The sequence below is a fragment of the Pelophylax lessonae genome, assembly GCF_965119305.1.
Source record: "Pelophylax lessonae genome assembly, chromosome: 12".
Lineage (NCBI taxonomy): Eukaryota > Metazoa > Chordata > Amphibia > Anura > Ranidae > Pelophylax > Pelophylax lessonae.
The window spans coordinates 197657102-197672676 of NC_138779.1; positions in this window are offsets into that span (position 1 = coordinate 197657102).

Here is a 15575-nt window from a genome sequence, read left to right on the forward strand (position 1 = left end):
GGAGGTAACAACACTACTTTACTAGGCTATAGGAGGTAACTACACTACTTTACTAGGCTATAGGAGGTAACTTCACTACTTTACTAGACTATAGAAGGTAACTACACTACTTTACTAGGCTATAGAAGGTAACTACACTACTTTACTAGGCTATAGGAGGTAACTACACTACTTTACTAGGCTATAGGAACGCGCTTTCCTGTGTTACCCAAGCCGTGCGATACAATCGTTATTTCGAAGAATAGAGAGGGATGAAGTTTATGACTTTTTGTTGCACTTTATGTTTTATTCTGTTTTTTCAGGTTTTGTTCTCATGTTTCCCAAAGCCGGTGTTTATACAATAAACTCTATGCAGAAAGAGTGTCATGTATCTTCTTCTACACGGTCAATTAAGAAAGAGGAAAGTAAAGTAATAAGTGGTGAAGTTACTTTTCAAATGCAGTAACTAGTAAAGTAATCTCATTACAATTTACAGAAGTACCTAGTAACTAATTACATTTTTTGAGTAACTACCCCAACACTGCATATACTGTATGATTTTTCCCATCCTTCTGCCTAATGCTGAGTCAACATAGCCCAGTAAAGGGGTTATCATGGCTCCATACACCATGTACATGCTTTTGTTGTTGACGTATCAAGAACACATTGTTGAGTTGTTGAACCATGGCTGAACTTCAGAAAAAAAAAAAAAAGACACCCAGTCTAGCCAGGATAGCCATTATCTTTACAGACATTAACAGAAAAGGAACAAAGGCTGGTGACATCAGAATTGTCACATGTGGATAAGTCTTGCCTTCCATTATAACTGCAAGGGCTACACTCTTGTATACACAAATTGCAGTGTGCTAAAACACGAGCGCAACATCTCCATAATAAAAATATTGCATCAGGGGGGCCAGAGAAATCAAAAACAATGCACCCCCTGTGCTGTCTTCCTGTCCTCCACATTGACAGACCTGTAGAGGGGCACAGTGCTGCAGTGCTGCAGTGACCACTGTAAGGCAAATGGAGACATTTGGCCCATTCTGGATCCGAAAACTCTCAACTTGTTCTTGTGGGTTCAAAAGTTTCTCATGGATTTAGGCCAGATTTCCATACGCCAAAAAAGGGACACACAGCGCAAATCGGAATATATAAAGTGACTGGTGCCAAAATTCTTCTGTAGGTGGGTGAAAACTGTGCAATATTGCAAATAAATAAATGAATGGTAAATAAAGTGGAGTTCCATCCATTTTAGTAACTTTAGATGTATGTAGTCCCCTTTAAAAATGACTTTTACCAATGGAAACTTTTTTTTTTTGCTAGTAAATACCTTATTTTCTCTTTATTCATCCTCTCCTCACTTCCGGGTCCAGTCGGCGATTACGTCATTCGGCGATTCGCAGGGGGTGCTGGGGTGTTTTTCCTGGCATGAAATCTCGCATTATTACCCAGGAGCTGATCTGTACTGTTAGTATTGAGGCCGTACTCTGCCGTACTCTGCCCCGCCTCCTCTCAGTGAGCTCAGTGAGGATATAATGCTTTCAGTCCTCGCTCACTGAGAGGAGGCGGGGCAGAGGCGGGGCAGAGCACGGCCTCAATACAATACATACAGTACAGCTCACTGAGAGGAGGCGGGCGGAGGCGGGGCGGAGTACGTCCTCAATACAAACAGTACAGATCAGCTCCTGTGTAATAATGCGAGATTTCATGCCAGGAAAAACATCCCAGCACCCCCTGCGAATCGCTGTATGAGGTAATCGCCGACCGGACCCAGAAGTGAGAAGAGGATTAATAAAGAAGAAAATAAGGTATTTATTGGTTGTGGAGGGGGAGAGGTTGGCTTTATTAGCCATTCAAAATTAAATAGCACCTTCCCCAATGTGCAAATTGTAGAAAGAAAAGGGGGGGGGGGGTTACCAACCCTGTCCCAAGAAAAGGGCAGAGGTGGAACCAAAGGGGATTTAAATGTGCCACAGATGTCAAAGAAAAATAAATAAAACAATAATTTTTCTCACAGCACTGTATGATTCAGATTAGGATGAATTATTTAATTTATCAAAGTGGAGTTCCACCCATTTTTAATAACTTGGATTACATAGATGTATGTAATCCCCTTTAAAACGACTTTTACCAATGGAAACTTTTTTTTTTTGCTAGTAAATACCTTATTTTAGAAAGAAAAGGGGGGGGGGGGTTACCAACCCTGTCCCAAGAAAAGGGCAGAGGTGGAACCAAAGGGGATTTAAATGTGCCACAGATGTCAAAGAAAAATAAATAAAACAATAATTTTTCTCTCCAAATTCAGTCCTTATTTAAAAGTTGATAAAATAATTTTTATTGAAAATACATCATAACAAATAAACATACATGTTCATTACAATATTTATATAGATATAATATACATCCGACATAATACTTCAATTCAGAAAAGCCCATATAGGGACCACATAAAGATACAAGAGGTTGCTGGAACTACGCGTTTAACTATAAGTGCTTCCTCAGGCTCCAGCTATTCCAGAGTATTCTCTAATATGTTTCAAAAAATCCTTATTTATAATCTTGATCAATTCAATCGGGTTGTTTAGATGTATATAGATTTGTACCGATAAAGATCGATGAAAAAGACAGCGGACAAATACACCCAGAGGGAGCTTTTAATTGGCGTGAATATAGAGTGTGATTATAGAAGATGAAAGAGAACGATCTGGTTGCATTCAAGTATGTGTGTACATACATTTAAAAAAGATAGGAATGCACCAACCAATAGTGAGTAATTTAGGGGATATTCAGGGGCTCCACTAGTTTTTAGAGAATATCAAGATCGATCTCACACAGATCAGTGTCCATTGTTGATTAAGAGGGATAGAACCATCCCTGTCCCCAGTGATAGTGAGAATAGCCAATAATACAAGAAGAGGGTCCTCCGGGACCGTTGTGCCCTGAATGAGCGGTACATGTATTTGTCCGCTGTCTTTTTCATCGATCTTTATCGCTACAAATCTATATACATCTAAACAACCCGATTGAATTGATCAAGATTATAAATAAGGATTTTTTGAAACCTATTAGAGAATACTCTGAAATAGCTGGAGCCTGAGGAAGCACTTATAGTGAAACGCGTAGTTCCAGCAACCTCTTGTATCTTTATGTGGTCCCTATATGAGCTTTTCTGAATTGAAGTATTATGTCGGATGTATATTATATCTATATAAATATTGTAATAAACATGTATGTTTATTTGTTATGATGTATTTTCAATAAAAATTCTTTTATCAACTTTTAAATAAGGACTGAATTTGGAGAGAAAAATTATTGTTTTATTTATTTTTCTTTGACATCTGTGGCACATTTAAATCCCCTTTGGTTCCACCTCTGCCCTTTTCTTGGGACAGGGTTGGTAACCCCCCCTTTTCTTTCTAAAATAAGGTATTTACTAGCAAAAAAAAAAAGTTTCCATTGGTAAAAGTCGTTTTAAAGGGGATTACATACATCTATGTAATCCAAGTTATTAAAAATGGGTGGAACTCCACTTTAATAAATTAAATAATTCATCCTAATCTGAATCATACAGTGCTGTGAAATCAAGTGCAAATACATATGCGTGATAGAAAGAAAGCAAATCAATATACCATACAATGGTGCATAAATAATTTAAATATGAATAAATGAATAAATAAATAAATAAAGTTCCAAAAAAAGTCCCAAAAAAGTCCTTAAGCAAGTAGCCAGTGAAGGTGCAATGTGCTTAAGTGCTCTTTATTGTACAAACTGGTGACAATCCGTGCCAAAAAGATAAGGTGCAATGGTGAGGGGGTCCACTCCCCGTGGATACTTCCACTTACCAGACTGCCAGGACCCCTTAGCAATATTGCATGTGGGTCGAACGCACTTAGTCCGGTGTGGGTCTTTTCTTTTCCGTTGAGACTAGTCTTGTGGACTCCAATACCCAATCTTTCCTCAATAAGCCTAAGAATGTGGGACCATAGGAGGGAAAAACTCAAGATAGTGTAATCCCGTTTCATAAGCTTTATTAAATAATGCAGAAAAAAAACTCACATTTCAGGAGTGATAACAAGCCTTCAGTGAAGATACAATCTCCTATGCAGAAAGGACTTCCAGACTTGCGGTGACTGCATGGGTTGCGGTGGACCCGGCTAGCGTTCCACCGAGACCAGAAGTGACGTAAGCTTCAAACGTGACGCGTTTCGCCCTCCTCGCAGATTTCCATATGCGCTTAATTGAGGCTACGGTTCCACACAGGGAGACTCTCTGCATTGGCTAATTTCGCTCTTCAGGACTGATAAGGACCTAGACACCAGTAGCTACATGCGCTATTGCTGTCTTATAATTTGGACAGCAACTAGCTCTGATGAGTGTGCACTTTATATATACAGTGGAGGACATCGTTCACGAGTGACAGTACTTATTTTGTTCTTCACACTGGGATACTTTCTCTTGTATTTAATTTATAATTTTTTGGACTCACATCGGACTTTTTCACTATATGTTTTATTGATTTTGAGCCCTGCAATTGTTTTATATTGATGCCCGAAATCTGACTTGTATCTTAGTGTAGACTTCTGGGAAAATTGGTGAGCCAAACACAAAAGCAGGAAATTAAGTTTCTGGGGGTATGATCAGTATGCATTCTGTGTACAGAACAGCTCAAGGTGGCCATATTGCATTGCATTTTCAGAAAATTACAACAGCTGCAGATTAAAAAGGAAAAGTAATTTTTAATAACAGTCAATTACAATATGATTTTTGTCGCAGTTATATACGCAATATTGTTTTCTTTATTTGCTGATTCTTTCGCCACAAAAGTGGAGTTACTCTTTAAGTTTGTTCATTTTTTTGTATTATATGTTACATAATTAGTCTGGCTAAAAAAAAAAAAAAAAGACACAAGTATATCTAGTTCAACCAACTGAAATGTTGCTAAGTGAGTCTCAGTGACATATAATACTTTTGTGCTAGAAGCAACCTACAGCTGAACTTTGGTGAGCTTTCATGTTTCATTCATCTATTAGGACTTTAAGGGCAACCAAATTATCAAAATAACTGATTTATATAAAAAAAATAAAAAATGTATTTATAATTAGTTAAAATACCATTGAAACACAATAAGAATATAAACATTGTTATAGCTTGGCAAGACAATTTAGATATATGCACGGTGCTTACTGGGTGGTACTCCCAACACCATTCTTTGTTGCATGCCCAAGATGTTCCTAGATGCAGCTGACTTGAAATGGGATGGGATATCCCATGGGTAACCCATTGGATATCCCATTAGAATATCTTTGGTCAGCTTACAAAAATCACATTTGTGCCCCCTATATATTACGGGTCTAATGCCTATTTAGTCTAGGCCGACGTTTTCAACCAGGTTTCCATGGAACCCTAGGGTTCCTCTAAAGGTGGCTAGAGGTTCTGTGAGCTGTGGTAACTGACCTCCCATGTGATGGTGCCTGCATAGTTCCAGGTCCAAAACCCGTTGGCAGAGGCTAGACCGTAAAGGTGGCACTCTGACACCCTCTGTAAGGGGAGCATTCTTCCCACTGACTACCGCAAGGGTTTCCCTGAGACCTGAAAATTATTGCAAGGGTTCCTTTGAGGTAAAAAGGCTGAGAAAGGCTGGTCCAGGGGGCAAGGAATAGAGACAATTACTTACCCTATTTTACAGTCCTGTAGCCTTTCTACCCACCAATTCCAGTCTAATGGCGCACCTCTTCTTGAGTGATGCGGCCACCCTCAACCCGGTGTTATCACATACAATGCAGGACCAGTGGCTCTGCATTGTATGTAATGACTTTAGGGACCTTAGATCTATTCTGTAATCCAGTGCCATCTTAAGAGCATTAAAGGGCCCCCGGGAATGCCGTGCACTGGGGCCCCGCCTACACAATTACCCACAAGAATAACAATGCAAATTATCGATTACAGCAGTGCCAGACTAATGACAGCTTCCAAGTTTGGGGGCTGTGTCCGGTGAACACACACACACAGACTGGAGTCAGACTCAACTGTCCTGTGTGCACCTGTTCCCATGGAGGCAGACAGGCATTCCTGCAGTTGTGGGCTCCCCCTCCACGGCCCAAGTGGCCTGACAGCCACGCAGGGCCGACAGGCATTGTCACCTGCTAAGTTTGGCAGCGGGATGCACATGGGAATCAGGACTAATGCTTGGCTGGGGCTGGGTCACTGGGCAGGTGGGGCCCTCCCAGCAAGTGGGGCCCCCGGGGCAAACTGACCAGCGTGCCCATTCGGTAAGATGGCCCTGCTGCAATCCCTCCACATTATGGGACGGACATTTTGGACTTATTTTCCTTCTAATTTTCCAACTCACTAATATGATTTCTGAGAGTCGCAGGACAATTTCCCCTTCTGACTTCGTCACGTCAAAAATAGATGAAGAATTGTAAAAATGTAGGTAGAAAAGCATTCCACGGAAGTACAAACACAAAAAGACAGCTTGGTATATGGAATGTCGAAAGAACCTGTTTAAATAGCTGAAGTATATATTTGGAATCTCTAAAGTATAACTAAAGGCAAAACTTTTTTTAGTTTTGGATAGAGTAGAGAGGGATTAGAACACCTGACAGGTTATTATTGTGGTCTGTGCCCCCGTAGGGTGATTTTCCCTCTCTATTTGTCCTGTTTACCATTATTATTGAGAGTAAAAAAAGAAAAATCCCAAAATTTTGGGTTGTCCCCAGACGGTAAAAGAGGGGAAATCTTCCAATGGGGACACTAGTTCTGATGACCAGGGGGGCTCCAATTGATTCCCTTAATTTGCAGAGATTTCTTTTCACTTCCTGTTTTGGCTATGGGATAGTAAGTGAAGGGAAATCTTACTAATAGGACTCAGATGGCAAAAAAAAAAAAATAAAAAAACTGACAGAGGTTACAACCAACCCTTACTCTTTCCAAAATTAACAAAGTTTTGCCTTTAGCGCTGCATTAAAGCTCATTCTTTCTCAGAACTACAAACACAATTGAGCAAAAGTAATAAAAAAAAACACTTTAAAAAGCATGTGTCAGGGGATATAACCTATTCAGCTCCTCTACCCTGGGATTAAAGAACAAAGATGAAACAAAATGGTAGAATATTCTTTGATGTCAGGTACTTTCCTTTAGTAAGACAATCACCTCGAGCATAAGACATTCTAAATTGTTCTAAGGTCAACTTTCCAGTGCCAAAGTGCTTCAAAATGTTTTCATCTATAAATGTAAACTAAAAAAAAACGAAAGCGGAGCGCATCTAAGAGTATCGGCAGTTGAACTGGAAAATCAATCAAAGGAACCCCTTAGCGAGTGGCCATAAAAACATAAATTGGTGTCCCGGGCTAACGAGCTTACATAGCAGGTGATCCCCGGTTGACTTCCAAGACGTCTTCAACATCACATCCCAAGGTTAGGTGTACTCTGCTCAATACCAATGCTGTTGGGTGTTGGGAGTTCACACAGTGCAGAGTAAAAAGATAAATCACAATAGCAATAAATAAAGTCCCAAATGTATTAAAATCAATAAAACGCAACATATTTCGGAGCATGCATTGCCCCCTCTTCAGGAGTTGATAGATTGTAAAACAAAACATGAACTATTACATCCAAAACTATTAAAATTACACACCCCACTGTGAACACCTAATAATTACCCCAGTTATTCCAAAACACATTGGGGTATACATCCAGCCAATCTCCAAACCCTATGGTTATCAAACATGTTTGAGATCGGAGCGCATCTAAGAGTATCTGCAGATGAACAGGAAAATCAATTAAAGGAACCCCTTAGCGAGTGGCCATAAAAACATACATTTGTGTCCCGGGCTAACGAGCTTACATAGCAGGTGATCCACGGTTGACTTCCAAGACGTCTTCAACATCACATCCCAAGGTTGGGTGTACTCTGCTCAATACCAGTGCTGTTGGGTGTTGGGAGTTCACACAGTGCAGAGTAAAAAGATAAATCACAATAGCAATAAATAAAGTCCCAAATGTATTAAAATCAATAAAACGCAACATATTTCGGAGCATGCACTGCCCCCTCTTCAGGAGTTGATACATCGTAAAACAAGACATTAACTATTACATCCAAAACTATTAAAATGACACACGCCACTGTAAACACCTAATAATTATCCCAGTTATTCCAAAACACATTGGGGTATACATCCAGCCAATCCCAACCCCTATCGTTATCAAACATATTTGAGATCGGAGCACATCTAAGAGTATCGGCAGATGAACAGGAAAATCAATTAAAGTAACCCCTTGGCGGGTGGCCATAAAAAATAAAAAAAATTGGTGTCCCGGGCTAACGAGCTTACATAGCGGGTGATCCACGGTTGACTTCCAAGATGTCTTCAACACCCCACTGTGAACATCTAATAATTACCCCAGTTATTCCAAAACACATTGGGGTATACATCCAGCCAATCGCCAAACCCAATCGTTATTAGGGATGATCGAACTTTTCAAAAGTTCGGTTCGACCAGAACACCCGAACTTCCCGAAAGTTCGGCCGGATTTCAGAACCCCATTGAAATCAATGGGACCCGAATTTCGGTAATCAAAAGACACAATTTTGAAACCCTAAAACCCAACAAATGCCCCTAAAAAGTGCCTAGGGTTCTGGGTCATGCCCCAGGGACTATTAATCACACAAAAAAAGTTCTTAAAAATTGTCATTTTTGATAGAGAGCCAATTATTGAAAAAATTATTGAAAAAAAAAATGAGATTTCTTTGGATTTAGTGTCTGTGGGGGTCTAAAAGTGTACCTGTGAAGTTTCAGCTCTGTAGCATGTCCAGAACCAGAAAAAAAGTTTGTTTAATTAGAATTGCAATATAACAGGATAGTGGCTCCGCTATTTTCACACCTTGCCGGTTTGTAGCAGGCGTTTTTTTGGGCATTTTTTGGGGGTCTTTGGAGGCAGGCATAACATCAGAACTTCTGTGTAGGGGTATATATATATATACACACACATGTATGTATATATACACATATATAGGTGTGAAAGTAGCAGAACACTATGCTTGCGCTAATGAAATAATTAACACCCATATGGCTTCTCTCCTTTCACACCTATATGTGTGTATGTGTATAAATACATATAAGTGTGTGTGTATATATACCCCTATACAGAATTTCAGATGTTTTGCCTGCCTCCAAAGAACCCCAAAAAATGCCCAAAAAAACGCCTGCGCCAAAAAAAAACGCCCAGGTGTGTTGTTGCAGGCGTTTTTTTTGGGCATTAAATACATACATGTGTGTGTGTATATATACCCCTACACAGAAGTTCAGATGTCATGCCTGTCCTAAAAAAAGCCCTATAAACGCCTGCAACAAAAAGCAGGGTGACAGGGGCGATTCTAAGAGAAACAATCTTTTTTCTGTAGCGGTCACACTGACATGAAAGGGTTCTGTCACCCTGCCATAGCAGTCAGAGTCAGTTTACCCTACACTACACTACGGTCACCCTGGCACTTAACACTTTCCCTACAGAAACTAGATTTTTTAATCTAACTATAGTGGAAAATAGTACCCTAACTACACTAGATATCCCTTTCCTCACACTAATAATTGCTAAATGACACTTTGAGAGCAGAAGTAACAGAACTGCTTCCACTCTCTTCCACAGCCCTGTATTAAAATGGTAGAGATTTGGCGGGGCTATCTTATATACTGGGGGGCGTATTCACTAATGATTGGCCTCTGGACCCCCTAGTCACTCCAATCACATTCCTAGCATTCTCCTGCCCCCTCAATTGGCTTTTACTGATGGTTCTGGTCCAATCACAGGCTTTTAAAGCCCAGTTCCTGTCCCATTGCATTTTGGTCAGTTCTGGTTGCCGAATTCCGAACTTTTTCAGCAAAAAGTTCTAAATTCGGCCGAACCTGAACAGTCAATGTTCGGGTCGAACCGTTCGATCATCCCTAATCGTTATCAAACATGTTTGAGATCGGCTGTAATTACATCAAAAGTAATCCACTAAACACCCACAAAATAAATAAAAAATGTATAAATTGGCAGCTTGGTGAACTAATCACACAGACACCCAGCTGCTATTATAACACCACTTGATATATAGATCTGAACCTAGTAAAACTGCAAACCCCACTGTGATGGAAATACCGAAGAATTCCTGGAAATAACCCTAGTTTTTCTCAGCAGCTGTTATGCCAAAACTCCAACTTGCCGAGATCTCCAACAACGTTACTTCCGGTAAGTGTACGCCAGGAATAATTGGAGATTTCCATCCCTTGGGGTTTTCACAAAACACAAGCAGCCTAGATTAGTGTAGATTGTTAGTCTGCCCGCTAGTTGTTGCCGCCTAGGAGGCGGCCATGTTTTTGGTTACCCTATCACAGTCTCCTCCATCCTTGCACATTAAAGCCCTCTCCTCTTCTAGTAATGTCTAATTATTTTCTGTGCTGGGCCAGCTGGCCTTGGCGTACCCATTAGTGATGAGCCAAACTCCCAGAGGAAAAGGAACTGCTCATGATCCAAAGCATACCACCTCATCAGTGAAGCATGGTGGTGGTAGTGTCATGGCGTGGGCATGTATGGTTGACAATGGAACAGATTCTCTTGTATTTATTGATGTGACTGCTGACAAAAGCAGCAGGATGAATTCTGAAGTGTTTCGGGCAATATTATCTGCTCATATTCAGCCAAATGCTTCAGAACTCATTGGACGGCGCTTCACAGTGCAGATGGACAATGACCCGAAGCATACTGCGAAAGCAACCAAAGAGTTTTTTAAGGGAAAGAAGTGGAATGTTATGCAATGGCCAAGTCAATTACCTGACCTGAATCCGATTGAGCATGCATTTCACTTGCTGAAGACAAAACAAATGCCCCAAGAACAAGCAGGAACTGAAGACAGTTGCAGTAGAGGCCTGGCAGAGCATCACCAGGGATGAAACCCAGCGTCTGGTGATGTCTATGCGTTCCAGACTTCAGGCTGTAATTGACTGCAAAGGATTTGCAACCAAGTATTAAAAAGTGAAAGTTTGATTTATGATTGTTAATCTGTCCCATTACTTTTGGTCCCTTAAAAAATGGGATGCACATATCCAAACTGTTGTAATTCCTACACCGTTCACCTGATTTGGATGTAAATACCCTCAAATTAAAGCTAAAAGTCTGCAGTTAATGCACATCTTGTTTCATTTCAAATCCATTTTGGTGGTGTAAAGACTAGAGCCAAAAAGTTTAGAATTGTGTAGATGTCCCAATATTTATGGACCTGACTGTATATATTTAATTTTTTATGGGCCACAATTATTATTTTATTTTTTTTATCTGAACTGAAAGGACCGGTTGTAGAAAACATCCCACACACACACACACACGTGGACACTGATATTTAATGTTAGGTTTCCTCAGAACTAGAGAATGGAATCCACATTCTCAGCATCATTTTTTCATGACATACTTGCCGAGGGAACTTAGTGAACACCACCGGATAATTTACTGAACTAACACAACACAACATGCTCAAGAAGGTGGCGATGTGGGTCTTAGTCCGGGATCAGACTGCTCCATCTACAACATCAATACAATAAAAAAATGCATTAAAACATATACAATAAACATTTATATTTAGCTATAAAATTGTTTCAGATGAAAAATTAAGGTACTTTGGCAGCCATTTAGATGAACTGACTGTCTTAATGCAATGCACCCTGGTATGTGACATAATGGCATAGGTGTCAACTTTCCTTGATTCGCTAGGAGAGTCTTGCACGTTGGACCCCAGGCCTGATGATGCTGTGTGCCAAGATGTATCCTGGGATCACAGGAGCCCCCCGTTTAGTGCTAGTTAGTTCATTCCTAGCTCCATTTCTTACAGGTTCTCTCAGCCAGTGTACTTTATAGACAGGGATTAGGAAAAGTCCTTCGGGTTGATTTACTAAAACTTGAGAGTGCAGAATCTGGTGCAGCTGTGCGTGGGAGCCAATCACCTTCTAACTTCAGCTTGTTCAATTAACCACTCCTGGACCGGAAGGATTTGCCCCCTTAATGACCAGGCCATTTTTTGCGATTCGGCACTGCGTTATTTTAATGGACAATTGCGCGGTCGTGCAAAATTGACGTCCTTTTTTCCCCACAAATAGAGCTTTATTTTGGTGGTATTTGATCACCTGTGCGATTTTTATTTTTTGCGCTATAAACAAAAAAAGAGCGACAATTCTGAAAGCAAAAAAAAACCAATATTTTTCACATTCTGCTATATAACATTCCCCAAAAAAAAAAAAATAAATAAATAAAAATCAAAATTTTTCATCCTTTCAGGCCAATTTGTATTCTACTACAAATTTTTGGTAAAAAAAAAATCCCAAAAAGCGTTTTTTGATAGGTTTGCGCAAAAGTTATCGCGTCTAAAAACTAGGGAAAAGATGTATATCATTTTTATTTTTATTTTTACTAGTAACGGAGGTGATCTGCGATTTTTAGCGGCATTGCGGCGGACAGATCGGACCCCTAACTGACATTTTTGACACTTGGGGGGACCAGTGACTTTACTACAGTAATCAGTGCTAAAAATATGCACTGTTACTGTAATAATGACACTGCCAGGGGAGGGGTTAACCCAGGGGTGATCAAAGGGTTAAGTTTAAGCCTAGGGGAGTGTTTTCCAACTGTATGGGGGAGGGGCTTGTGAAATGATCATAGAGACCTGTGATCCTATATAGAAGGATCGCTCTGTGATCATTTCAGAGAAAAGAACGGTCTGCTGTGTTTACAACAGCTGAGCGTTCTTCTTTCTCAGCAGGGAGCGATCACGGGTGCCCGGTGGCAATCGCAGCCGCTGGCCCCGTGCATCGGAGTCCCTGCTGCCTAGTGGGGGCGGGAGCGCACTTGCCCCTCCCCCCCAGCGCCACGCACGCGACTGATGGAGAGCTACGTCATTTTGCGCAGCTGAGCCAGCCTGCCACAGTAAAACTGCGGCGGGTGGTTGGCAAGTGGTTAAGCTTTGACAATAAAACATGGAAGCTAATTGGTTTCAATGCAGAGTTGCACCAGATTTTAAACTGTTCTGTTTTAGTAAATCAATCTCACAGTGTCATCCTTATTTAAAGTTAATGCCTATGAGTAGCAACCCAGAAAGGTATTAATGTACAGTAAATGGAGGAAGTGTGTGGGCAGTTCCCACATAGAGGCAGAATTTGGGTGGGCCACTCCAAAAGGTAGGTGTTCTGTTTCAAATGTCACGTTAAAAACTGACATACCCAGTCTGTCCCGACACTATAGTCACCTGCTGACTTGGCACTTTCCATAGGCAGCTTAACTCTCAATAAGACAGAGAGAGGTTGAATCAAATGCAATTTAATTCAGCTAATTGCAGCACAGGGGATGCTTTTCCGGTCTTTTGTAAGAAATTTAATGTAAAGAAATGTAAGAAGACAATGGGCTTGATTTACTAAAACTGGAGAGTGCAAAATCTGGTGCAGCTCTGCATAGTGGCCAATCAGCTTCCAGGTTTCTTTTGTCAAAGCTTAAATGAACAAGCTGAAGTTAGAATCTTATTGGCTACCATGCATAGCTGCACCAGATTTTGCACTCTATGGTTTTAGTAAATCAACCCTAAGGACTTTTCCTAAGCCCCGTCGCTATGAAAAACACTGACTGAGGGAACCTGTAAGAAATGGGGCTAGAACTGAACTAACTAGCTACCGAACAATATTAACCTGATTCAGCTTAATCCAATACAGGTAAAATACATATAAGTGGGTCTGGGCAGGACTAGCTGGTGGAGGACTGCCTAATGAAATGAATAAAATTAGCTAAAGCAACCAATTAGCTTCTGCCTTCCTTTGGTCTACTGTAGTCTGGACAATGAAATTAGGTTTCTGATTGGTTGTGATATGATAGATCACTGCTTAGTGCACATTGTTCCTACACCACCAAAGCCCATCTTTCTCCCCATCTTTCTCCATTGGTCCTGTTTCAAGCTCCATCTATTGTTGGTTTAGGGCTAAACAGACAAATATAAGAGCGTCGTATTCATCTTTGGTAATATGTTTCACCCATAAGTATCATAACTGTAAATTTGACTATTTTCTCTGCATATTTGGAAGGGAACAATCATTTGAAAAAAAAAAAAAAGTGAGGAGTGTCACTTTTATCGCCAAACCAGTTCTGAGATATGTCCTCGATGCTGTAGAGCTCGTCATTCAGCTGGGAGTTGAGTAATACAGGAAGCTCTCCCCTACAGACCGTCAAACCTTGGTTTGGGGGAGATAGCCCCAGGGCTGAGGCTGGACACGAGGCTATGATGGCTCTTGTCTGGAGACTTCTGCTGCCCTAGGTCAACTTTGCACAAGGTAAGAGATGACCTCGCTCAGCCTTGGATTGTCCAATACAGAAGCTGAGGGTCATTGAGGTCTATTTTCCATCCTAAACACCTAAAAAGTGCAGCACTTCAAAAATCCAAATGAAAATTTAGAGACACATGATATTAAACATGATACATAATAATAATAACTAAGTGAGAAAAGAGTAAAGCAAATGTGACAATCACAAATAGTCCATAGTGAATGAAGAAATGTGAGTCTTCCAAATGCAAATCCAAGTGATAATTGCTAGTAGTATGAGGAACCTGTGAAGGAGTCAGCCACCACCAACATCTAAGGGGCTTACCAGAAATGGTGGACCCAGTTTAGCTTATGCCTAGTGGGTCAATTCAAGCAGTGGTGTATCTACACCCAGTATGAGAAAGGAAAATGACGTTTCCAATATATGGCATCACTTTCCACTCTTCTAACAACACCGTAAAGTATTTCACCATAAATCACATTAGGCAATGAGTGTATCTTCTCCAGTGAAACTTAATAGATGGATACCTTGAGAAAAAAGCAAAAACAGCCTTCCAATAGTGTAAAACCGTATGGAAAAAGTGTTTATTAAAGGATTAAAACACTTACAGTATAGTAGATAAAATCAGGCCTTTCATCAATAATAATCCTGTAACAATCATGGAACACAATGGCATAGATGGAGCTAGAGTGGAATACTCAATGGCATAGATGGAGTGAGAGTGGACTACTCAATGGCATAGATGGAGCTAGAGTGGAATACTCAATGGCATAGATGTAGCTGGAGTGGAATACTCAATGGCATAGATAGGGCTAGAGTGGAATACTCAATGGCATAGACAGAGCTAGAGTGGAATACTCAATGGCATAGATGGAGCTAGAGTGTAATACTCAATGGCATAGATAGGGCTAGAGTGGAATACTCAATGGCATAGACAGAGCTAGAGTGGAATACTCAATGGCATAGATGGAGCTAGAGTGTAATACTCAATGGCATAGATGGAGCTAGAGTGGAATACTCAATGGCATAGATGGAGCTAGAGTGGAATACTCAATGGCATAGATGGAGCTAGAGTGGAATACTCAATGGTATAGATGGAGCTAGAGTGGAATACTCAATGGCAGAGATGGAGCTAGAGTGAAATACTCAATGGCATAGATGGAGCTAGAGTGGAATACTCAATGGTATAGATGGAGCTAGAGTGGAATATTCAATGGCATAGATGGTGCTAGAGTGAAATACTCAATGGCATAGATGGAGCT